The 26,220-nt window shown below is 42.2% G+C and overlaps 1 protein-coding gene across 3 annotated transcripts in view; it reads left to right on the forward strand.

The window, feature by feature from the left end:
• KCNJ16 (potassium inwardly rectifying channel subfamily J member 16) overlaps positions 1-26,220 on the forward strand; it is a 48,489-nt gene that overhangs the window by 13,707 nt on the left and 8,562 nt on the right. The window contains exon 2 of one of the 3 annotated variants that reach the window (XM_066235956.1): positions 8,007-8,134. The exons of 1 other annotated variant lie outside the window; for it this stretch is intronic. The gene's annotated coding sequence lies outside the window, so the exon portion shown is untranslated. Of the gene's footprint in view, positions 1-8,006; positions 8,135-17,548; positions 17,747-26,220 lie in introns of those variants that run through there. One more of the 3 variants, XM_066235958.1, reaches the window with a different exon arrangement.

Raw genomic sequence — 26,220 nt, forward strand, 5'->3', positions numbered from 1 at the left:
TTGTTCGCAAAGTCCTCCCCTGCAAGGCCGGGGCTTTTCTCCACAGAAAAACTGTTACCGTGGAGAATTTCTTAGAATAGTGTTTCTTATGATCAGAAAGACTCAATTACAATTTTATCCATCCAGCTTTAATATACTGGCTCATTGATAATTAGGTTTCTAAGAAAACCAAGCTGCCCCAAGAAACAACCAACTATACAAAAAAAAAAAAAAAACCCCAACTGTGCGAGAGAATGCATTTTTGACTCATATTACAGAAGAATCTGAATAACTTATTTGGAAGGTTTATTCACAAATCATTCAATTAGGAAGTATATGTGTGGAGGATGTAGGTTCTAGAAGTGTATCTGTGTAAGGTTGCCGTCTCACATTTCATTTGCCACCCTATTGCGCTGCTTATGTTGGGAAGCTAAATATACAAATGAACAATAGCCAAGACCATATAGGACACCACAGCTGGGACCCACAACCTCTATGGTAAATTGCCTGAAGGACAAACCACAACCTTTACCGCAGTGGGCCCTAAATAGTCAAGACTTAGTCACTGACTGCCAACTGCCCTCATTTTTGCCCTTGCTTCTATCTTGGAGCCCATAAGAGAGAGCAAAATATGCTTTCACAAACCAATCACAGAGGATGCTTGCTTCCAGTTGACCTGACTCCAGCTTCTCATGCCAAAAGCCACAGCTGAGAGTGGACCTGACACCCTCTTTTTTCACTGTGAAACTCTCTCCCTCTGAGTCTCTTCTGCTCAACACAAGGAATGACGGCTGTTCCCTTGCTAGGTAACCAATGCTGAAGGGCAGTTCATTCTTTTTCTCAGTTGGGTGGTCTTTATTTCTACACTATCTATTAAAATTTCTATACAGAAATATTGAAATGGCAAGATAAATCTGCCAAAGTGTAGAATCATTTAGGACCACTGGTAAGAAGTGTAGTGCCAGTCATTCTGTAAGCCAGAAGCACTGTTAAAACTTGTTCAGACTTGGGTCAAGATTCCTTTGACCTGGATCAGATCTGTGATAATTTGGCATTTGCATGACTCAGTCCTCTTTACAAGTCATCACAGCAAAGATCTCACTGCTCGTGAGTCTCCTGCACAGTCTGGTTTTCTTAATGGAACCACTCAGGGGTAGTAGTGCACACCTGTGCTTAGCTCAAATGGGTTCTAGTTCTTTGAAAAGTTCTATTTTGCCTCTGTTAACTGAGAAGTGTGCAATCTTTGATATTAGAGCATTTTCATTCTAATCCTCCCAATTGCTTTTATTCATAATAAGATCTGGAGAGTCTATCAGCATATTTAAGTCTTATTTAAAATATTGTTAGTAACATTAGTTCCTATCTTATGGGTTGCTTAAGAATTAAAACAGATAATTTCTGTAAGATGGTTACCAAAGTCCTAATTTATAATATGTATTCAAGAAGTAATAACTATGATTATTACATTAAATTAGGTGCTCATATTTCCAAATGAGCAATCTTTTTATATCTAATGTGACAACACAGAACATTCGGAGCCAAGATTTGGAAACTGCTAGTAACTTGCTATGTTTTTCAAATTGTATGAGGTATCAGATAAACTCTGCTATAAGACTATATACACATAGCCTCATATGGAGAATGAAGGCAATTGTCTTCATAATTCAGATGCCATGCACCTGCTAAACCAAAAACCAAACCAAGCTTCTCAGAGATAGGATAATTTGGTATCAGTCAAGCAGGAATATGTTTTGACCTCAAGTGTAGATAAATCCACACTTAAAAATACATAACTGCAGAGGTGCTTGTAAGGTGCATGACCTAGCCAGCTGAAGACAGTAGCCTGTGTTCTATTCTCATTTGCATCCTATTACTATCAAAGGAAACATCTGACATGGTGAAATGCGCCTTTTGCAGACATGACGTGTGCAAGTTTTAATTTCTGAATCAAACAAAGGAAAAATTCCTGGGCATTTTATGTGCATTTTTCTTAATATGATCACAGCATCAGAGTTAGCCATTTAATCCCAAACGAGACATGACCTCACTGGGGTTTGTTCCCTGAATAAATTTCGGGAGTTCCACCCCAGGACAGCATCGATTGCACTGCCTGTGAGCTTCGCCTCCTCCCTGATGTCAGGGATGTGTTTGGAAGCGGGGGTGGGGGTGGGGGTGAGGTGCCTCTAACAAATGTTTTCCGAATAAATATTTTCTGGAAATTTCACTGTTCTTTTGTCACAAAAGCCATTTAGTGGTCAATCTGGAAACCGAGACCGTAACAAGTTACCTTGTTAAAATTCTTCAAGCCAAGAGTGTTTGTTTTGTTGGGTGGGTTTCATTAGAAATGAGAGGAAGAGGTCATTAGAGGGGAGTGGGGAGGCCTATCCGGAGCACCTGGAACACTTTTTCAGAATATACACATTCAATTAGATTCTTAAGCAATGTTACTAAGAATAGGCCCTTCATGTAGCCCCACAAAACATACCCTCCAACTTCCCGACAGTGACTATTTCACATGTTTTCCATTCCCGTGAAATTGCTATTCCTGTCTCTTCTGCTCACCATCCTTTTATTTAACAGGGAAATGAAATCACCCCTCTCTTCCCACCCAACCTGTAGACTTCGCTGCAGCTGTGTCGGTTCTTTCCTTGGACTTATCCTGGTCTGTTCTTCATCTGCCCACTCTTATAAATAGTCCATCCTGGATTGGTCTTCATGCCTCCTTCCCTTTCCTCCTCCCTCCCTGATGATTTCTGATGATTGCAGCTTCAGATTTCCAAGTATCTCTTAAATCTGTTCTCTGTGCTTTATTCCCCTAGGTTACACAATATCTCCCTCACTGCCTCCTCCCTCCCATTTGTTGTCTGGCCCATTCATTCTCACCACCACTGCCAAAATACATTCTCTTAAACGCTAATCAGATCACCTTACTCCCTTGGTGGAGACCCTTTAACCCTTTCTTAGAATAATCAAAATTCTTTGACCTGACTTCCCAGATGCTGCTCACCTCTCCAGCTCTTTCTGTCTCATACATTTTACCATCCTGGAGCCCAAGGTCAAGGCAAATAAGCATTTATTTTTCCTGCTAACTCTGATCCAGTGCTAACACAGGTTTGTCTTAACCAGTTGCATTCAGTATGACTAGAGAAAAAGTATAAAGTTCATTCTTTGTGAAATGTAACTCATGAGTAACTACTGCAGGAATGAATTCGTTGAAGGGCAAAAACAGACATATCCATGGTTTATAAGAAAGTAGGAGCCTATCCAAGAGTGAAAAGGCTAACCATGAAAACAAGTTTATTCATTAGTAAGGGTTTAAGTTGACTGTTTACAGCTTCCTTAATGCGTGTTAAGGGCTTAATAAATGCTTACTGAATTATATGGGAATGTTTAAAACTCCAAATCATTTTTTTTGCAGTATCCCTCTGAACAAGCCAGCAGTTTTAAACTCAATTTCTTTTCCATTTCATTAAAAAAATGACAATTTAAACTGAGACAGAGTGGTATATGTAATTTAATAAGAATATATGCCCATGTAGCAACTAAAGACCAATTTCTTTTCTGATCCAAATATTAGAAGATAGAGGCTTTCTTTATTTACCTCCTCCCCAATTCATAGATGCTTTGAAGTTGAATTTTGATGGAATTAGATTTTTGGAGTAAAATTTCAAGTGGAGTCTAGACTGATTATGGGTAGGGCATGTAAAAAGAGACATTCAGAGGAGAACAAGCAGAACATGGCACACCATGGCTCATCACATGGGGCTGTGCTGGAGCAGACTCACACTCCCTCTCAAGAGCCAACGGTGCACACCTCTCACTACCTCCACATTCTGAGATGTCATATCAGTAACATGGAATCAACCATGGATGGAGTATTTACACCACAGAAATTGGCAAACACTACCATTTCAGCCCCCTTTTCCACTCAAAGAGCCCACTATTAAAATTTATAAGTACACCACTGCTTATAAATTCAGTTGACCAAATGTCGCAGCAGTCCTGGTTGACACCTGTCACCTTAATAAGTCATCATTTTAGCATCTTTCCATACCCTTTTCTCTCTGTAAAGTGACATATTAAGTAATCAATTTGCATACCAGGAATAATAAGACTTTTTATATATTTGTCACTGAAAGAAGTAAGACTAAGTTAGGAGGTAAGAAGCAACTATTAAGATTCTTATCTCTCTCTCTCTTTTTTTTTTCTTCTTTTTGTCTGAAGACCTGCCTGTTGAAAGTAGTACAAGACACATTCTGCAGAAGGGCAACATGAGGACAAGGAAGTCTTGTGAATGCTATAGGGAGACATATTTTTATTTGAGTTTAAAGAAGGATTTCCTCATTGGTGGAGTTGAGTCATAATCACTAGGAATGGAGTGCATGGGTGGTTGGTGAGATCCTTGTTAAGATGCTTAAGCAGCCCTGGCCGGTTGGCTCAGTGGTAGAGTGTCGGCCTGGCATGCAGAAGTCCCGGGTTCGATTCCCGGCCAGGACACACAGGAGAAGCGCCCATCTGCTTCTCCACCCCTCCCCCTCTCCTTCCTCTCTGTCTCTCTCTTCCCTCCCGCAGCCGAGGCTCCATTGGAGCAAAGATGGCCCGGGCGCTGGGGATGGCTCCTTGGCCTCTGCCCCAGGCGCTAGAGTGGCTCTGGTCTCAACAGAGCGACGCCCCGGAGGGGCAGAGCATCGCCCCCTGGTGGGCAGAGCATCGCCCCCTGGTGGGCGTGCCGGATGGATCCCGGTCGGGCGCATGCGGGAGTCTGTCTGACTGTCTCTCCCCGTTTCCAGCTTCAGAAAAATACAAAAAAAAAAAAAAAAGATGCTTAAGCAGACTGAGGGCCAGCTTGAGGGGATATTGTTGAGGCACTCAGGCAATGAATTCTTGTTGTATAAGTGCTCTTCTGAGAATTCATATTCTGAACTAAATCCTCCTCTGACAGTGCCTGACTCAGACATTTTGTCAGGGCTCACAGGGTTATTGCTTGGCAAATGTGTGTTTGGGAGTTGGTACAACAACTAGCTAGAAAGCCAATTCACTCAAATTCCGTGGAGAGGGGGGAAAGGACCTAAACAGACACTCATTAATTCTCACTGTTCAATTTTAAAATTAACCAATTTGAGAGGAAGTACATGCCTACCAACATACTACTGAGTTATTTCTGACTCCAGATTTTGAAATCAAATAGGGTAATCTATTTCACTTTAGCGCACTTTGGCCAAAGAGAAGAAAATAAGTGAGTTTCAAGTAATTTTAGAATCACAAGTAGTGGGAGAGACTTTCATAAGTAGTGGATGGGGACCACATTGTTTAGTAGTAAGGAGTTCAGATACTTCTTCTGTATCCTGTGGTAGCCAGGTTATAAGAATCATAGGAAGCCCTCTGGTAAGCAAAAAATGGTACCTGTGAGGTTGGCTTGGGTCTACCTAAAGGCATGGTGTCAGCAGTGGCTGAGGCTGATAAAACAACTTAAAATTTTTCTTTGGGTATGGAAAACCAAGTTAAAACAAACCATTCTGTCTATTAGCTGCTATCTACATTGTACCACAAAAAAGTCAGACTGTTTTTCTCTGTTTCAAATTACTTTACTGAGTTAACCAGTTTGATTATTCTGTGGACTCTGTAGTGAAACCATGAGGCCACACAGAATACCTTCTTCAACTCTACCATAAAGACTATTTATTTATTTATTTATAATTTTTCTGAAGTGAGAAGCGGGGAGGCAGAGAAACAGACTCCCTCATGCATCTGACCGGGATCCACCTGGCAAGCCCAATAGGGGGTGATGCTCTTTCCATCTGGGCGTTGCTCTGTTGCAACCGGAACCATTTCAGTGCCTGAGGCAGAGGCCATGGAGCCATCCTCAGCGCCTGGGCCAACTTTGCTCCAGTGGAGCCTGGGTTGTGGGAGGGGAAGAGAGAGATAGAGAGAAAGGAGAGTGAGAAGGGTAGAGAAGCAAATGGGTGCTTCTTCTGTGTGCCCTGGCTGGGAATCAAATGTGAACTTCCACATGCCAGCTGACACTATACCACTGAGCCAACTGCCAGGACAAGACTTATTTTTAATAGAAATGACACACAAAAGTAATTGTAGGACATTCACTTAAAAATCAATTATTCAGCAAGATCTTATCTGATGAATTATAATATCTCCCACATGAAAACAATATAAAATCAAAAGCTCTCATCATGAAAAATAAACCCTTCAGACCGCCATGTCCCTTCCCATTCATTATTACGTTTTTCTATTCCATTTGACAACAGAACTCCCTGCAGATGGGATGTGTTGTTGTGTTCACTTCCTCTCACCCTGTCACCCCTTATTCCTAGTCTAATCAGGCATTTGCCTCCTAAACTCTATTGAGACATCTCTCCTCAAAGTCACCAGTGACATCACATTGCCACATCAAATGGTCAATTCTCAGTCCACACCTTGACCTATCTTTCATCTCTGCCAGATGATCACTTCCTTTTTCTTGTCCTGCTTTCCTCACTTCACACCATAGGTCATGGTTTTCCTTCAGTTTCCAGTAATCCTCCATCTCAGTATCCTTTGTTGTTTTCTCTTCATCTTCCCAACTTCAAATCAGGTTGCTCCAGAGCTTCTAACTACTCCAGCTCTTGTGTGGTCTCTTCCATGTTCGTTGTTTCAAATACTATGTATACACTGATAACTCCTCATCTTATACCTCTGTTCTGGATCGCTCATTTCTTCTTCTTTTTTTCTTCTTTACAAGAAAGAGGAAGGGAGATAAAGAGACATATTCTCTCATACACCCTGACTGGGATCCACCCAGCAACCCTCATCTGGAGCTAATGCTCTGCCCATCAGGGGCCATGCTTGCAACTGAGCTATTTTTAGCACCTGAAGCAGATGCTTCATGGAGGCCAATGAGAACCAACTGAGCCATGGCTGTGGGAGGGGAAGAGAGAGAGAGAGAATGGAGAGGGGCGAGGAAGGATAGAGAAAAAGATGGTCACTTCTCCTGTGTGCCCTGGCCGGGAATCAAACCTGGAACTTCCATGCCAGGCCAATCCCCTACCACTGAGCCAACTGACCAGGGCCACATCTCTCTTTTCAACACCAAAATAATATATTGTCTACCTGACATCTTCATTTGGTTGTCAGAAACCGTATCTAATTACCACAACAAAACCTCACTCTCACTATTAAGTCCCCCGCTTCAAAATTCTTTCTCTCGTCTACGGCCATGTCACCCTGAATATGCCTGATCTCATCAAAATCTCTTCTCTCCCAGTCCTGTCATCTCAGTAAATGCCATGAGCATTCACTCAATTTCTTATAAATGGCCACATTTTCATGACTACTTCACTCAAATTATACAATTTCCTTATAGGTGTGAAAAATAGACATTGGGTACAAAGCTTAGACGCTCCTTTATCCCAAATATAGAAGCAGCAAACAAACAAACCACAGAACAAAACCAGCATCCCAGATAAACATCTCCACTCTGTCCTTGGAACCACTTACTGAGGTTGTCACTGGTCTTCTAGGAGCACACACTTCCTTGGAACCCAGATGAAATGATCTTGGGCAAGAAGCTGTTTGCCTTAGGTGTAGGATTACGTAGTGAGGGTGTGTATTTACACAGAAAAATCTTTATAATGACAGTAACAGAGCACCTACATTTAAGAAGGACCCACTTGGAGGAAGCTGTACAAGTCCTGCAGGAATTGATAAAAGGAAATTTAGCCTTCTGGGACCATAAGAAGTGTAGGGGCAATTTTTGGCCATTTTTGGATTTGGGGAGATTCTTATTATTGAATAAGCTCACAAAAAAATTGATCAAATGCTAAAGATATAGATAGGTGTGGGGAAGATTCTTTTTTATTCTTGTTCTCCGTAAGCCACCATTGGCAAGACTGTCTGTCTACTACGTGTAGGCATGAGAACCAGTTAAAGAAAGTGTTGATTCACAAGAGTGGCCTTTGTGTGTGGTGAATGTGTCCGGAAAGGCAAAGAAGAACAAGATTCTCCTGTGAGGTTTCTCATCTCCATGGTGGTAGGTGCTGACAGCTCGAGGGAATGCCTGAAGGAGCAGAGGAGAAAGAACCCTGAGGTGTCTAGCTGCAGTGCTCTTCCAGGATGAAACGAATGTGGGGTTCAGACCTGAACTTCATTATCTGTAACTAAGGTAAGACTCTGTAGTAGGTTGCAAAGTGACTTGAGCCTGAGCCTATTGCTCACCTGCTCTCTTAAGCTCATTCTTTTTTCGTAGAATGCCTGCTAATAGGCACCTCTGTGATGCTTCCTTTGGCTCAGTAGGCATTCTTTATTGCTCTACCGTTTGTGCCTGGGAATCATCTTACTTTGGCTCGTGTAATCCCTGGGGGGTGCTGAACTGAACAGATTAAGAATGTGCCATTTATAGATCAGTTAAGGGAAGGAACATTCAGAGAGAAAGAGACTAAAAGCATGATGACTTCGCCAGCCGAACATTTCTTACTGACGTGGGACAATGTGGAAAAGGATGAGTTTTTAATTTCCTATGGAAACAATCATTCATAAAACCATCTTTTTTTTTTTTTTTATATATCTCTGTCACTCGTCCACTGTTCCAAAGGGACAACAAAGTAGCGTGGAGAGTTTGAAACTGTGCGATACAAAGTGCTGTTATTGGTTTGGAATTAATTGTGTCTTTATAACCAAAAATATAGACAGAGATACTGTAATGAGTCATTAGGAGGGAAAAACTCTGCTGAAAGCTAACTGCAATAAATCATAAGCTCTTCAAGCACTGAAGGCTGATTAGGCAGAAAGCACCGGGCTTTCTAATTTTTAATGTTTTTCTTCTACTCATTGTTGCCGATCAATCTGCACTCTGGATGGTTGCTATGGAGTAAATAAACCCTGCACATCCCCTGGCTTCAGTTTACATGTCACTGGGGGCAGGAGTGCAGGCTGGAATCATGCAGCCAGTCTATTTGGCAGTTCCAGGACTGCATGGGTGCCTGGCTGTGGGTTTTGTTATAAATATGTCTTATTTATAAAACTCTTTAAGCTTTTTATTTATAAAAGCTCCCCTGCTCCTTTTATTTCCTTATGAGCCTTGAAATAATTCTGAGAATTCAGAAGGAGCAAGAGGCAGTATTCCCAGAGGTTCTGAAAGCCCGTATCCTGAGGGGAGAGCACAAACTAGCTAGCGATTAGCAACGTGACCTTCCCAAATCCCTTCACTTCTCTCCGCCGCCTTTCCGAAAGTCTCTAATAACGCCCGCCTCTTAGGTATTATTTAATCACATTCGATAGGGGGCCTGGAGCACAGCAAGAACAAACTAAATGGAGATGGAGTCATCACTAGCTCCGTCTCAGAAAGGAAGGAAACTCTGATATAGACCGTGATATGAATTAATAGCTAAACTCAGAATAATACCTCAAGTGACTCAACTCCAAGAAACATACCTCTTGTTCTCAGGTTTATGAAAGTGCGAAGCAGTTGCGATTTTGTAGTGAGGAAGGTAGAATCCTGTTGCCATAGCAAAGGTAGTTCTGACAATGTAGATAAGCCCTGACCTGCTTGCCATAAGGTTTTCTGACCAGTGATGTTCAGCTTCACATTCCATCCCTGGGCCACACCCCTCTGATGAGCGCTGTCTCCTCAGGCCAGCCCTGCCTCTGAGGTCAGGGAAGACAGATTGGGAAGGGCTGGCCTGAGGGGTAATAGGTTCAAGAAAAGAGTTAGGGCCAGGGGCATTCTTTGGTGTGCACATGGTTTAATGTAGACAAATCAGTCATTTTCCACATCGTGATCTTTTAAAAATTCAAACCTCTGCCTATGTCATTGTCACAGGAGCGGTTTCAGATCCGCTAAGGTAAAGAAATATTCGGTTTTATCCAAGTGATAAACTCCCTATGAAAACCCCTCCCACGGGCAGGTGCCAGCTGTCATTCAGTGTTACCAAAGGGATGCTCATTATTATCCTTTTCAAAGGGATGGGGATCAAAGAGGTGAAATAATGGGTTTGAAGCCACATGGGTAAGTGGTAGAGATGAGAGTCAAACAGAAATTAGTCTGATTCCAAAAATAAAATCTGAGTAGTTAAAGTAAATGCCCGTTTTTTTTTGTTGTTGTTTTTTGTTTGTTTTTTGTTTTGTTTTGTTTTGTTTTGCATTTTTCTGAAGCTGGAAACAGGGAGAGACAGTCAGACAGACTCCCGCGTGCGCCCGACCGGGATCCACCCGGCTCGCCCACCAGGGGCAACGCTCTGCCCACCAGGGGGCGATGCTCTGCCCATCCCGGGCGTCACCATGTTGCGACCAGAGCCACTCTAGCGCCTGAGGCAGAGGCCACAGAGCCATGCCCAGCGCCCGGGCCATCTTTGCTCCAATGGAGCCTCGGCTGCGGGAGGGGAAGAGAGAGACAGAGAGGAAAGCGCGGCGGAGGGGTGGAGAAGCAAATGGGCGCTTCTCCTGTGTGCCCTGGCCGGGAATCGAACCCGGGTCCTCCGCACGCTAGGCCGACGCTCTACCGCTGAGCCAACCGGCCAGGATAAATGCCCATTTTGTTTGCATTACATAAATATGGTCTCCGGAATGACTGGTTGTGATAAGCACCTGATAAGACCCTCTTATGACCCTGGTCATCAAACCTAAATTTGCCTGCCTGAATATCCACTGCTGCCTGCACTCCCCTTCGTTCCGCTCCCAGCTCGGTGCGTCCCCTTCTTCGTGTCACATGGCTTCTCACTGGGTGGTTGGTGGACTAAGTAAGTAAAGCCCTATATCACTCTTGTCCCCTGTACGGCCCTCCAGCAGCTTCACTGAACTTCTCTGTCCATCCTCAGTCATAGCTGGACCTGCCTCCAACTATAGCAAATGCCACACTCTAGGTCAATCCTAAATTCTTGGCCTTTGACCTTAGGAATCTGGCTATTCTGTTGCCTATTAAGCCACATATATCAAATTTGATACTTAGAAAAGCATCACTGTGTTCTTGCTAAATCAGTGCTCCAGGCCAGTGGTTGACTTTGTCCATTCCCTGGGCTCATGTGCTGCAGAGTGAGGTATTCCTCACTCTGTGAAAACACACACATGAGCGGTGTATTCCAGTACCTGCAGCTAGACTAGCCTTGGGACAGGGCTGAGGCTGAAACACTCTGCTGGCTGCCCGCCATCTGCAGGGTTACGAGATCCCTCTCCGAAGTAGAAGGTACTGTTCTTACTTAAAGACATTCTAGACTTTGATGATAATGCATTCTTTACCCATGTGCAGTTTCTTTTAAAGCAAAGACAGAAATGTGTTTTGTTTTGGATTTTTTTTTCCATCCCAGCCTTCAGTTGTTGTGTGTTCTCTTATGAGAGAGGCAGTCAGGTGTGGCCACGGAAGAGATGGCATCAAGGCTCAGGAAGAGACAAAGGCTATTATACTCACAGGTCTTTGAGATAGGAGACACAGCCTGCCACAGAAGACCACATGGGAAAGCCACCAGGGTGGTCAGGAGGCAGGCGGCAGGAGTGAGCTGAAGGTCTAGGACATGGTCTGAGTTGGGGTTTGCATGGAAAAAGGAGGGCAAGGCAAGGCACATCATTTGTAATTGGCTACTTTGAATAATTTTGACAGGCTTTTGGGCTTTAGGGGTGGTTTCTAGTTGCTTGGTGCCTGACCCAGGGAGGTTGAAGGCTGAAGAATATTGCCTCCTGGGGTATAGAGGCCAGATGGAGGAGGCAAGGCTCTATAGAGCAAATCATGTCCAGGCTGGGCCCTCTGCTATTTCTAAGAATTGGCTAGCCCTCTTAGAATAACACTGGCTCCCTCTTCCCAGCCAGAGGAGGGACCAGAATAACCATTATTTTTGTATGAGAAGGCAGATTTCTGATCACAGTTGGAGACTGTCCTTAAGGAGAGCGAGCCAATTTTCTGTCTACCTCAGTGAAAATGGCCTTTGCCTAGTTACAACAATTTCATAAACAACCTTACAACATGTGTGGGGCAGAGGTGGGAATGCTGATTTTCTATGTCCATATCAGAAACCAGATTACACATGCGCGTGCGCACACACACACACATGCGCCTTCCTCTTCAGCCCTGAACCTTTATGATTAAGACTAATCCCTCCAGAAGAGTCAAGTTTCTGGCTCCAGGAGGAATCAAAGCCAAAAGAAGTGTGTACTTTGGATCCAAGCAGTAGGAAGCTTTATCCTTGCGGCTTTCCTCAGGATGCTCTGTGACATCATCCATACTCCATTGTTTTTCCCTTTGTGTTTAGACACTTTGGCTTAATTCCAAAGGGTGTGCAAAAGCAACAAGCCTTCCCTCCTGCCCACCAACTGGTTGTATAATCTCACAGTTGGAAACATTCCTTCTCCATGAGGAGGCGTCACCCAATTAGCTCCTCTGGAAAGCCTCCTTTGGCCTCTTTCCTTGCTGACACTTTTGTAGATTCTTTATAGTTCACTCAGGTGGGCTTTTGCTGGTTGACAGTCCCTCAGGCTTGTGTATACTGAGATGCACTTCAAGAGTTCATCTTATTGATAGAGTAAATAGACCTGTCTCAATAAAGCTTGAAAACAACTACAGAGTCCAAAATATCTCCCTGCAACCCTGGTATTTGGAGTCACAGGAATAGCATATAATCTTAGTCTGGGAATGTGGTCGGAACTTTATAGACAGAAGACATGCACTTCTGAGAACATGACATTAACCTTTATGGACCATTTCTAATCTAGTCAGAGAGATGCAGGATGCTACCCAGCTCTTCCAGTTTCCAACTCTGTGATGTATAGTGAGAACCTCATTTCTTTAAGACTTAATTTGCGAATGCACAATACCTAAATGATATAATAAAACCTACTCTTCAGGATTGTTGTTAGGATGAAAGGCAAGAGGCACAGCACTGAGGCTCTGAAAGAAAGAGGCCCAGCTAGATGGAGGGACAGATGTCACTAAACATGGGAGTTGGGAGCAAGTAGAGAAATCTTGATCAGTGTCATATATTGCCTTAAAAGCTGGCCCTTCAAGGCTGCATGCACCACACTGAGTGCCTTGGTGACACTTCTCAAATTCCTGGCCATCACTGTTGAGATAGTTGAGATTCTAATTAGTGTGTTCTGTTGAACTGACAGTAAAATCTCCTTGGGTAAAGGGACTGGGGAAATACGCCCACAGCCAGGCAAGGTCACCAATCCCAGTGTGCTGCTTCCACACAGAGAGCGTTCTTGGAGATGAATGACAAGGATGCAGGTAATGAACGACTCTGCTGGGAAGAGGAAGTGAGGACCAGTGCTCCTTGCTGGTGCAGACATATATACTGTTAACATATGATAGTTAAATATATATACTGTGTTTCCATGCCTAGGCAACCCCGAGTCCGAGAACAAAGTGCGGACTCCAGGTTGGTGGTTCTGGGGAGAAAGGAGTGGCATCTTATATTTTGTTTTTTGCAAGATTTGGGGGCCATTTGGCTGAATGTGAATAACTATTATGTCTCCTCTCTTACATGTTTGTGGATATAAAAGCTTACATGGGATATTCACAAATTGTTGAAAATCTGACTTGAGTAGTTTCTAATCTTTTTTCTTTTTTTAATGAGGGCATTTCATCTATCCTTCTATGAGCAAGTTGCATGAAATATGGGAACTCAAATGCCAATAATCTTTATATTTCTCAGTGAAATAGCCAATAATTCTTCCTCTTGTCCTAAACTTGATAAATGAAAATAAGCTGTGTTAGTGCATAGCAGATTCTTTCACTCAGGATTTTAAACTCCTGCAGTATTGCCAATGCTTATCCGTTAAATAAAATTTTCACAAATGTTCTCTACCCTACATGGGTGCAAAGTGGCATTTTGACTAAGTTAAAACAAAAGGTCATTTTCTTACCAGGCAAAACAGTTTTTTTCCCCATCCCCTTCTCTAATCAGTATCAAATAAAAGGAGGCCATGCTGGCTGCCCTTCTAATGGTTATGAATAATTTTTAATAAAGTCAGTAGCTAAAAAATGTTGAATTTTCAAAATATATTAGAAATCTTTCTCCATATGGCTACATTCTTGGCTAGGAGTGTATCTTAATTTGAATGTGGGAAATCTATTTGTTCAAGCCAGGTACCACTCAAATTTTCATAGGCAAGATTATCTGCTGGATGAATTAGCCCAAGGGATTAAAAATAAAAACTTTTGAACTGCCTTTTGTTCAACTGCCCAGTGTTCCTCTTGATTACATCCTGCCTGTCTGGCAGCTTGAATGCAGGGAACAGAAAATCATGTCCATAGCCTGCAAAGCACAGAAATGGGGCAATTTTTTCCCCAAAGCAAATTATTTATTCCAAGCCAAATGACAGTCAGTTTCTTGCTGCTTTCCTTTCATGGTTCTTCTATAACACCATCTCCCTTCATGGCCTGGAAAATCAAGACTTTACCACAAAAGCAAAATGCTGGAGAAGCGCCTTCATACTGTGAGGAAGAACAAACCATGCTTGACCCTCAAGGACTAATAATCAAACAGACATGAGACAGATTAGCAAAAGAAAATAACCAAGTTTAATACATGCATATAGATGGGAACCCTACATGCATGAGAGGGTCAGAGATCTCACATGTAGAAGAGATTCAGAGACAGAGAGGGATTAGGGGTATATAAGACATTCTGAGCTCAAGAGAGGTGGTGCGTTGGGGACCTCAGAGGGTCCTGGCAGGATGATAAGAAGTTTGTCTTATCCTATCAGTAGGTCAGAAGAGGTTATCTCTGATCATCCCTTATTATGGGCAAGGCTCCCCATTCAACTTCTGCATAGTTAAGGGAGGGAAAAAAGTTTCTCTTAAACCCTTGGCTAAAGTTGCCTTTAGCTCAAGACAATCAACATAACGTAGAGGCGCATCTGGAGTGATTTGTTCCAAACCCTACAGCAACTTAGATGTCAGGAAAAATGTTGAACTTAAGCACCATCCTTTTACAATACCCTGCTTCTTTGATGCTATTCTGCCATAGAGCATGTATGGGCTGCCTCGATAGAAGGTCTGTAGTATCCTTGGCAAGATTGAGTGCCTCAAGGGTAGCCATAGTCCTCACTATCCTCCGTTATAACCAGTCCTCACAATGCCTCAGGTATATTTAAATGTTGACTGGACTGAAGAATACACAAAGGCTGTTTCCACTATCTTTCACAGGCACTGGCATATTGAGCTAAATAATAGAGTGTCTTACAATGATGGTTTAAACATCTCACTACCAGGTTTAAGGATAAATGCTATCTACCCTATACTGAACTCCCCGGTATCCATCACAATAAATAGTCCAACCAAAGAAATGCTGGGAACAGTGTTACCTCTCTTTTTAAGAGATGTATCACTAACTCAGGCCACCTCTGTTTGTGTAGGCATTCACAGACAATGGAATCACACCCTGCACCTGAGATAGAATGACTCATTCTTCTTGTAGAGCACTGTGGTGCAGAAAGCATAGAGAATGAAATGCGTGGGCATTCAAGAATCCTTCCAAAGCACTGACATCCCTTGGCTACCACATCTTCCAGTATCTGTAGTAAATGGCAGTGCTTTTGTGTCAAGTGCCCTGGAAAAGGTGCAGGCTAATGGAAAGCTAATCCATGTGATAGGCCTCACACCGTGTCAGGTATTGTCTCCATGCGCCAGCTGTCTGGGTCTTCCTAGGGAGATCTTTTGTCCCAGAGTTCAAGGCTTTCTCAATTTCTCTGAATCCACAAGGGAACATGGGAAGTGAGATAACAGGCAATAACAGTTGCTTCATTTTCCTCTGCAGAAAAGCTGTCCCCAAAGCTGTTTCATTTTGACCGCTTAAAACAGAAACTCAATCGTTTGAAGGTCAAAGGCTTTATAGACGCTATCCAGGGGGTTTCTGGTCTACCAGCAAATCACATTTGTGAGTTTAGTGATACCCAGCAGATTGAGCAGACTAGCAAATAGACTATAAATAGCCAAAGAGGACGATTTTCAGCTAGTTCTGACAAAATGGGAAAACAGCAAGCTAGGACTTGGTTTTTTGTTGGAACACCATAAATATCAAACTTGGAGAATGTCAACAGCCATGACACATATGCTTTCCATAAATTTCAGTTGTTTCAGAATGGACAGTTAGATTAAACCAAACCAAACTATAAGGGAGCTATTAAAGGTCAGACATAATCATACTTCCTGATATCAAGTTATACTACAAGGTCATAGTAATCAAAACAGCTTGGTACTGGCATAAAAACAGGAATACAGATCAGTGGAACAGAGCAGAGAACCCAGAAATAAACCCACACCTTCATGGTCAATTGATATTTGACAATGAAGGTAAGAACATACAGTGGAGTAAAGACAGTCTCTTTAATAAATGGTGTTGGGAAAATGAGACAGGTACATGCAAAAAAATGAAAATGGACCAACAACTTACACCATTCACAAAAATAAACTCAAAATGGATAAAAGACTTAAATGTAAGTCACAAAATCATAAACATTTTGGAAGAAAACATAGGCAGTAAACTCTCTGATATCTCTCGTAGCAATATTTTTGATGATTTATCTCCACAGGCAAGTGAAATAAAGGACAAAATAAACAAATGGGACTATATCAAACTAAAAAACTTCTGCACGGCAAAAGACACCATTGGAGAAAATATTTACCAATACGTCTGATAAGGGGTTAATAACCAAAATTTATAAAGAACTTCTAAAACTCAACACCAGGAAGGTAAATAATCCAATTAAAAAATGGACAAAAGAATTGAATAGACACTTCTCCAAAAAGGACATACAGATGGCCAATAGGTATATGAAAAAATGTTCAATGTCACTAATCATCAGAGTAATGCAAATTAAAACCACAATGAAATACCACCTCATACCTGTTAGAATGGCGCTCATCAACAAAACAACACAGAATAAGTGCTGGCGAGGATGTGGAGAAAAGGGAACCCTCCTGCACTGCTGGTGGGAATGCAGATTGGTGCAGTCACTGTGGAGAACTGTATGGGGTTTTCTCAAAAAATTAAAAATGGAACTGCTTTTAACCCAGCTATTGCACTTTTAGGAATATATTCTAAGAATACTAAATCACTGATTCAAAAGAAGAAATGCACCCCCCCCCCGTTTATTGCAGTATTGTTTATAATAGCCAAGATCTGGAAACAGCACAAGTGTTCATCGTGGATGAGTGGATTAAAAAGCAGTGTACATATACATGATGGAATACTATGTGGCCGTGAAAAAGAAGGAAATCTTACTTTTGCGAGGCATGGATGGACTTGGAGATTATTGTGCTAAGTGAAGTAAGCCAGACAGAGAAAGACAAATATCATGTGATCTCACTTATATGTGGAATCTAATGAACAAAGTGAACTGAGGAATGGAATAGAGGCAGAGGCAGGGTCACCAGGAGCAGAGGGACAGCTGTCAGAGGGAAAGGGGATAAGGAAATGGGATCAGAGAAGGTGAAGGGATTAGTGAGATTATATACATATAACACAGAGATACAGATAACAGGACAGCAAATCCCAGAGGGAAGAAGGGAGGGAGTTAGGGGGAGGGGGGCAAAGAGGGTAGTTTAAGGACAAGGGGTAGGGATGGAGTTATATTGAGTGGGACACTTAAATCCATGTTAACAAAATAAATTTAATAAAAACAAATGTCAAAACTTACCAAATTGTACATTTTCAATATGTCCAGTTTAGTCAATTATGGGCCATTAAGCTATTAAAAATCACAACAGTGTGGTGCTCGTTTTTATTACATGTGCCTGTGGAGAGACAGAAGAAAGGCTGGAAGGATGTTCCCCAACATGTCCATAATGGTGAGTGGAATCAAAGGGCTGACCGTGGTGGGCGCCCAGCACGGGGGCCCCAAGGACAGGATCAACCAGCCTGGGGCCGAGAAAGCTGGCCCTGCACCAACGGTCTGGGTTAAATCTCAGCTCTGCCACTTGTTTGCTGGATGGCCTTGAGATACATGCTTGACCATTTGGTGCCTCAGTTTCACCAATTATAATACGAAGATGATTGTAGAAGCCTCTGAAGGTGACAGATTCAGTGAGCAGTGGTTCTCAGCAGTGTCCCCACAGCACAGGCAAGACTGGGCTGGGACTTGGAAAGACCCTAAGCCTTTGGTGGGACTCCAAGTGAATAATTCAATCATGGAAAATTACAGCCAATTTGATGGTGGACTCTTTCACAGTGTATACGTATATCAAATCATCATGTCTTAAAATTTTATTTGTCAATTATATCTCAATAAAGCTTTAAAGAAAGAAAAAAATTAATAGTTAAAAATAATATTAATAAAAGGTGAGTCATAGGTAACCCGGCATTTAGAAAGTGACATGGGTGACTAGTACAAATGATTTCTCTTCTTAATGATACATGTGGTTTTTCTGGGCGACTCTGTCACATCCCTCTGAAGGTAATGTCACAGCAATAGGTGCTAGAAGGGAACTTTCAACCAAATCTGGGAAATTGGGAAGCAATAATTCCTGGTAAAAAAAACTGGCAGGTTCTCTTTCTTTCCTCCCCCCTCACTTGGATCTATATTTAAATGAACTGTCCTCATAGCTACAAGCATTGCAACTACACATGTATTAAACACAAGTTATTATGCAAAGAAGTTTGGGATCACAGTGTCACTTAATCCTCCCATGCAATCCTATGGTCTGCATTTTTTTAGAAGGGCAATTGGATGTTCAAAGACGTTGAAAACTTATGCAGACGTGCAGTTAGTCTTACTAGTAATCAAGCAAACAGCTGAACTTGGTCTCTTATCTGCCAGACCTAACCTCTCAATTCTTGAAACTCTTAAGTTAGTAGATGTCCATCTGGAGGATGTGCAGGACTCAATTGGAAGGGGTGAGGGGATCAATCAGAATGTTTGGGGTGAAATCTAAGCAGCTGCAGGCGTAACATGCCCCCCTAGTATTTTGGAAGCAGGTTGTTGGTAGACTACACTTTGCAAAACATTGACAGTTGTCGGGGTGGGGTGAGGGGACTGGATGAAAGAATGTGAAGGGATTAGCTGAAAAACATACATATATAACACATGGACACAGACAACAATGCGGTGACAGCCAAAGGGAAAGGGGGCGGGGCTAAGTGGAGGTGTGTGTGGGGCGGAGAGGGCTGTGGGAAACCTGGCTGGAAAGAGACTGTTGAAGCAAAGGTGCATGATGTTGTGTGCAGATGGTGTTTTATTGAGCTGTACACTTTGAACCTGTATGGTTTTGCAAACCAGTGTCATCCCAATAAATTTAATTAATATAGAGAAGAAAAAAAAAGAAAAACTCTCTCATACTATACTGCTTGTAGAGATATCCAAGTGAAGTTTGAAGTTCTTAAATATGAATTATTAAGAAAAGACTAGGGCCAGCTATTTAGGCAAATCTATATCATGAATATCTAATTGCCCTCCTCAGATGTATCCATTTCAAAGGACCATTTCCCTGGGTCTCAAAAATTTTTTAGGCCCTGGCTGGCTAGCTCAGTTGGTTAGAGAGTTGTCCTGAAATGCCAAGGTTGTAGGTTCGATCCCCAGTGAGGCCACTTATGAAGGCAACCAGTGAGCACAAAACTAAGTGAAACAACAAATGAATGCTTCTCTCTCTCTCTCTCCCTTCCTCTCTCTGTCTCTCTAAAAGCAATCAATAATAATAGTAGTAAAGTCTATTAACATAGACCTTAAAGGTCTAAGTTTGCAAAATAGCAAACATTTTCTTCCCAAAGTTATTGTAAATATTAAGATAAAAGAGAGATTACTAAGACAGGCTTTTCTATAGCAAGCCAAGAACTGAAGGTATCAGCCCTGTACTACATTTTGGAATGGGGCAGGAAGGAGAGGGGCGCCGAGGGAGGGAGCTGTGTGTGATGCCTGTTTAATAATGCCTCTGCTCCTTGAGCCCCTGATCCGTCCCCAGCTGCTGCCATGATCTCCCCAATTGGTCTCCAGTGGCCAAATTCAACCCAACTCCCTCGAACACCCCTTCCTTGTTTTAAAAGAGATCTGGTTTTACTTAGGTGAATTAAATGTCACTATATTTGTTTCTGTGAATTGTTCCAGAAAAAATTACAGCATCAGTGTCTGACTTTGAACGTCTGTAAGACTGTCTGCCTCTCTGAGCTATTTATAGCTGCCTTTTAAATGCTCTAATAAATGCTTTGGGATTGCTATTGGTTTGCTTTCCCAGTGTGCCGTCTGTGAATCGGTCCCCTTCAACAGCCCCAGCTGACAATACCTGGTTTTCCTTAATTGCAAAAGTATTGTAAAATTACAAAAAATATAAACAAGCAAAGAGAAGAAAAGGGAGGAGGAAAAAAATCATGCCAAACAGTGAAGGCCACAATTAACATTTTGTTGTATGTCATCCTATCTTTTTTCTACACTAAAATCTATTAAAACTTACAAGAAAAAAAAGAATATTGTACATGCTGTTTTACGGTCCTGTTCTATTTCTTCCACTAAGCAATATTTTTATTTTCTTTGTCATTCTTTTACTCTGTCACTTTTAATGGCTACAATAAAGGTAACGAGAAATGATCTGATTGTACCATTACCTATAAAACAATCCTGCATTTATTGATGACGAGGCCACAACCAACAGTTGCTACTACAAATAGTCCTACATGTTCGTCATGGCTTTCTGCTCACCCATGATCATTTATTTATGGTAAATTGTGATGACAGAAATCTCTGGACCAGAGGCTGTACCCAATTCATAGACTGTGGTCACACAAAGAGCCAATGTACCTCCAGAAATAGTTCAAATTAAACCTATGTAGATTATATTAGAATGAATCTTTAAAAGGACAGTATAATGACTGGTGTTAGTGTAAGAGGAACCACATTTTTAATAATTCAGTCACTGCTGTAACAAATCTGATTACATACTTTTTATGGCTAAGCACTTTTTTTTTTCAGCTTCAGATTTCTAAGGAATTCTGCAGCACCATTATCTTTGTTTGTTTCTTGTTTTTAACTTTGAACTGGCAGCTTGGCCAGGGGAGAAGCGAGGTCAAGGGAGGCATTGAGAACTGGCATTTGGAGAACTGTTTGCCCTGAGAGTTTTGCAGTTCTACCAGTGCTGATTCTCCTACTAGGACTAAAGTCTCCTTGAGAATGTTGCTCAATTTGTATTGTAGGATGCTTTCTTCATTCAGTCCTTCAAAGTAAGATTAATGCCACATAGTTCCATAGCTGCTGGGCATACAGTGGCAATAGGACAAGAGAACCTTTCCTCAAGGAGCTTACAATCTCGTCCATGGGGTGATCCAGTCAGAGAACAAGTAGATCAGTCAGTAGCAGTGTATTTAAAATGAATGAATCATGTTAATGAGACACAAAACTATGGTGTGAAGGGTTTTAGTTTACATCTTTATCATCAAGGCTTCTTTGAAAAGGTGATGTTGAAGATAAAACTTCAGTGTTGATAAGAAGTTCTGCAGACAAAAAAGGAAGTGCAAAGGCCCTGGGGCAGGAATATCCTTGAGCCTTAGAGTGGAATTTAGCAAACATTTTCTGTCAAGATTCAGATAGTAAATATGTTTGGCTTTGTGAACCACACAGTCTCTGTTACGGCTACTGAAGTAGCCATTGACAATATATAAACAGTGCTCTGCATATATGTTCCAATAAAACCTTATTTATACAACCAGTAAACCAGATTTGGCTCTCAGGCTATAGTCTTCTGCTTTCTCTGTTAATGGAAAAGACAGATACAGTGATGCTAGGGAGTGAATAGTGAGATGAACAGTGGGAGATCATTTCCAGAGATGAGCAGAGATCAGATGTAGACAATCTATATAAAATAAGGCTGTGCAGTTCACTCTAATTGCAATGGAAAGACACTGGAGGGTTTTAAGCAGAGGACTGACATATTTTGATTTTATTTTTTAAAAGAACAAACTCAAATACAACAGGGGCAGAAAGAGATCTCTTAGGAAGCTGTCATGGTTCTTTGAAGACCTGGCCTATTAAAGACAGGGTGATTTGACTGTGATGAAATGTGATTAGATGGCTGATCCCCTTTGAAGTTGAACCATCTGGAATTCCTGCTCGTTTACATGACAGAAATAAAGGAGAGTGATTAGACCATATTCCTGCATATAGCAGGTGTTTTAAAATGTAAATTAAACTGAATTTTTTTTCGTTTCAAGCAACAAAACCTAGTCCTTCTTTATACAAGAAGAAGAAAATGTATCAGGTAGCTTATCTCCTTAAAGAGAGTATAAAGAGAAAGAGCCTGATCTGATCCGCAATCAGAGGCAAGGTAAAATCTTACCTCGGGACCATGTCTCGAGGAGCTGTGATGGTATCCTTTTCCGGAGACATAGGTGTATCACTGGCCTCCTGAGTCCTTTGTAGTTGCCTGAACTAGTAGGATCCAGCACCCTGTGTCACTTCCTCAAGGTTCAAAGTCTTGTTGCTGAAGTTCTGATTGGCCACTCTAAGGTCACGTGACCTTGCTCCAGGTTCAGGGGGAAGATACACTGTAGTGACAGGTGGCTTTCTGCCACCCGCACTGTCAGCATCCTAATTCCAGCCACAGCATCTCTTACCTTGTCATTGCAATACCTTCCTAGCTTATCTGCACCATGTCTGCTGTTAAGTTTCCCCAACCAACTTTCCACAGGACAATCAGAGTGACATTTTAAAAATGTAAACTTGATCCTGCTGTGCCCTTAGGATACTTTGACGGCTTTCACTGTTCTTGGAAGAAAGACCCAAACCTATAGCTCTATCTACTAAGGTCACATATGTCCTGTGTTGGTCAAATAAATTTGTAAATATGATATATATGTTTGCTTACTTATAGTTTGTATTGGGTGTGGGGGACAGGTTGTAAGCAGGCTGGGCCTTAGGCTTAGTTTTAAGACTAATCTTTTCCCCATACCCTTGACTATTGCATGATGTGGGGTGGTGCACTCTCATGAGGAATCCCATTATGCTTCAGATAACTGACTTTGTATCAGAGACTTCCTTGTTTGTATATTGGATTAAAGGTTTTGATTTCTACACTATAAAGTGGGGCAGACCAGGAGCTTGCTCTCTCTCGGTTCCTGAGATTAGCATTAGAGCAGAGAACAGGTTGAAGAGCAAAGTAAGGCCACGTGGAGGAGAGGAGAGGCAGCCATGTTGGTAGTGTGCTGAAAGAGAAGCCAGTTAGTACAGAGTTTGAATAGAGAGAAGGAGATGGGGAACAAAGGAGAATGAGGCTAGTGAGCTAGAAACCTTTGATTCTAGGAAACTCGGATAAGTCAGTAGCTTTGTGAGCGCTGAATGAGTGGGTTTTGGAGCCCAGTGTGTGTTTTTACTTGCTCACCGGGTGCAAGCTAGGATTAAAGATAATGGTCCACCAGTTCGTGGCTCTGTTGTTTCATTACCGTCTGTCCGAATCGAATGCGAACCTGCATGGGCCAGGTGGCTATGATGGTGGCCGTGGCTACTGGCTTTACATCCTGCCTCCGTCCCTCCTCCCAGGTTCAGTTCCCCCTGACATCTACCCTCTGCCCCAATTTCAATTGTTTGGAAAGTGTGCCCTGTATATCTGTGAATCACAGGGCCTTTGCCCATTTCTTTCTTCTGCATGGGAAACTCTTTTTCTCTTCCTTCTTATTTAATTAAGTCCTATCCATTTACAGATTGTAGCTCAGAGATCTACCTCTCCCAGACTAACTAGAAACAGAGGAGAAATATGTATTCGGATTAAGAGTTAAAGAAAGACTATGCATAACGAGAGCTTTCCAGGTGCTAGCCTTTGTGCTCTCTTAAATCATCCATTTATACCTTACAAAAACCTTTTGAGATGTCAACTATTGTCCCTATGTCTTAAAAACATACAAAGAAGCTTAAAGATATTTCTAAGATACTGATAGCATACATCTAAAATGTGGTAGAACCATAACTTTAATCCAATGCTTTGCCTTCCATATCCCTGCCCTTGAACCAGGCAGCTGTGGGACCAGAGGGGCGTGGCCTGCACGGAAAGGATATTTACATTTCAGGTTAGAGTGCCCAGTCTGGATGAACGCAGCAAGAAGGGAGTAAGAAGGCTGTTGTATAAACCAGGTAAAGCCAGGTTTTCACCTGACCAGGAGAGGCTGGACTCGGTGATAACATGCAGATGAGTTCCTGTAATGATAAGTTCTTGTGAGAACCAGGCCTTAAAGGGAACTGAGAACCAAGGAAAAATGTTGCAGCCAAATCACGCCTATAAATAGTGAGTGCCTTACCAGCCAGGTGGTAACCGTGCCTCAAACAAACAAACAAACAAACAGGACAGAGAACAAGGCCTGAGCTGAGAGCGTTTACTGAAGTTTAGAGCCAGCAAAAGTGAAGACTCAGCCCGACTATCGGTTCCGGACCAAACATTCCCCGGCCGCCCTTGGTTAAAGGCACCCTCTGTCCCTGTCCTGGCCACTTTCCTCATCGCCACTTCATCTCACTTTCTCTGTGGCACTCCCCACGGTCTGCATGATCTCCCTTTATTGTTTTCATGTGTACTGATGACTAACTCTTGAATACAAACTTCATCCAGGTGGGGACTCTGTTTACTAATTTCTTAAAATGGGTGGAGCTGGCACACGACGGGATCCCAGTTTTAAAACATGAGTAGAAACGGGAGACTATATACAATCCATAATGTTTTCCATTGGGCAAGTTTAGAGGCCTATTGGGCGGTGTGGGGAGTGCTTTCCCTACACAACAAGAGGAAATTGAGCTGCGACCTCTTACAGGGACACTGAGACCTCACACTGGCTCCCTTTTGCTCCAGCCCAGATTCAGCGCCAGGTAAATTCTAAGCAGCTGGGGCTGGCATGTGGCCAAGACAGGGAGGGGCAGGCTGCTTTTCAAGATAAGAGCAGGAGCAACCTTCACAGCCACCTCAGTACAGCGCGTACATACCATTTAGGACAAAGAATAAGCATGATGATGTTGACAGAAGAAGCACCCAAACATTTCTGTTAGAGTTTATTTAAGCCAAAGTGATGACACACACCTTGGAGCCGGATTGCAAATACTCCAGAGAATAACTGTTTTGCAGCTTCTTTAATGCACTTAGAATTGAGCAGGGAATTTCACCTGGGGTGGGAGAAAGCAAGGCAGGAGTTGGATTACAGGGTAGTTAACAGTTAAAAAGATTATATGCTTTCTTGAGGGTTCATACCTCCTTCCAGGGCTATCACTTCTGGCATTTCAAAGGTGAGCTAACCTAGATGCACAAGAGCCAGAGACAGGGCTGGTTGAAGGCAAAGATAGACCTTTTATCCAAACGTTTTAGGCCTGGGGCATGACTCCCCACTATGACCTGCCCAGTTAGAAATTTATGATCAAATCACGATGCAAGGTTACTTTACATAGAACCCCTTATTTCATCCATAGTAACTACTGAGTGAATTTCTCTTGTCAAATCTGCCAACCTTGTCCATCTTATTCCCTTAGGTCAGTTGCTCAGAGTGAATAGCAATAAAATTCTTAAACTAAATGGAAAGTGTGTGTGTATGTGTTGAAAACAAGAAATAGTGGATTTTTTATTTGCTAACAGTTGTGAAAAGGAAAGGAACGTGAGCCGATCCCTGGGGGTTGGGGCAGGGGAATGGGACGACAGACAAGTAGCCCAGGGGGCTTACTGGTAAGAAACAGTGGTGCCATCTTGAGCTTAAAAATATCTACTATGAACCACATATTTCTGCCTTGCTGTACAAGTGAAGAACTACTTGAGAGGGTTAAAACAGATACGGCTGATATTTTACAGAGAGGGAAACTGAGTCCTCATGGGACTCACATCTGAGCAATAACTGTTGAATAACTGCTATGAGCTCAGCACAGCAAAAGATGGCTCCCCATTAATTATCTCATTCAACCTCCCAGTAACTCAGGGATGTAGGTATTTCCCTCATAGCATGGATTAGGACACTGAGGTTCAGAGACAAGTGACTTCTACAAGCCATTCAGGACATTGGGGACCAACCTGGAACTGGCATTTGCCTCCTAACTCATGGGTTCTGTACAAAACCAAAATGAATAGCAACAAATAAATCATTTTATTTCAGACTGTTTCTTATTAAGGTAAAATGTGTGATTCTTAAATGTGAAGAATCTTGTATTATAATTCATATAACTTTGGTACTATCTTGACATCCAGAAAGTGAAGAAACATCATCCCAGTCTCCAAATTGCTTCTTGTTTATAAACCATAGCATCATTTTAGGGTGAAAGCAGGATTTGTGATTGGGACGTAGATATCACTTCTGGAAGAGCTGGATCTCGGTATAAAGTGACTAGCCA

Source organism: Saccopteryx bilineata, chromosome 6 (assembly GCF_036850765.1).
Source record: "Saccopteryx bilineata isolate mSacBil1 chromosome 6, mSacBil1_pri_phased_curated, whole genome shotgun sequence".
NCBI lineage: Eukaryota > Metazoa > Chordata > Mammalia > Chiroptera > Emballonuridae > Saccopteryx > Saccopteryx bilineata.